The sequence below is a fragment of the Myotis brandtii genome, unplaced genomic scaffold, assembly GCF_000412655.1.
Source record: "Myotis brandtii unplaced genomic scaffold, ASM41265v1 scaffold588, whole genome shotgun sequence".
Taxonomy (NCBI): domain Eukaryota; kingdom Metazoa; phylum Chordata; class Mammalia; order Chiroptera; family Vespertilionidae; genus Myotis; species Myotis brandtii.
In genome coordinates, this window is record NW_005370214.1 from 757,034 (window position 1) to 757,459 (window position 426).

A 426-nucleotide genomic window follows, 5' to 3' on the forward strand; every position below is an offset into this window, starting at 1 on the left:
CGCCTGGGCTCCCGGGAGGGAAGAGGCGACTTTCTCTGAGTTTTTTAGAGTCGCCGGGCTGCCGGGACACGCCACAGGCGTAGAACAACGACTGCTCCTGTCCCCCCACCAGACCACCCAAAGGATGTCGGAGATAGAGAGTTCCAAATAATGACGATCGATCGTGTGCTGCATCTGGGAAAGGGATAGGAGAAAATATAGAAAATACCCTGCACACAGCGGAAGCGCTGAAACCGCCAAGAGGATGCGGGAGCCGTACAGATACTAAGTGGGGACCGCGGCGGCGGCTGCAGGGGCCTCCACTACCATGTACAGCGTGCGCTGCAAGAAGAAGGCGGGCGATGCATGCACACCCCCGCGCCCCACTCCCTCCGGCTCGTCCCCGAGCGTGCGCCACTGACCAGGGGGGAATGTGGTGAAGACACT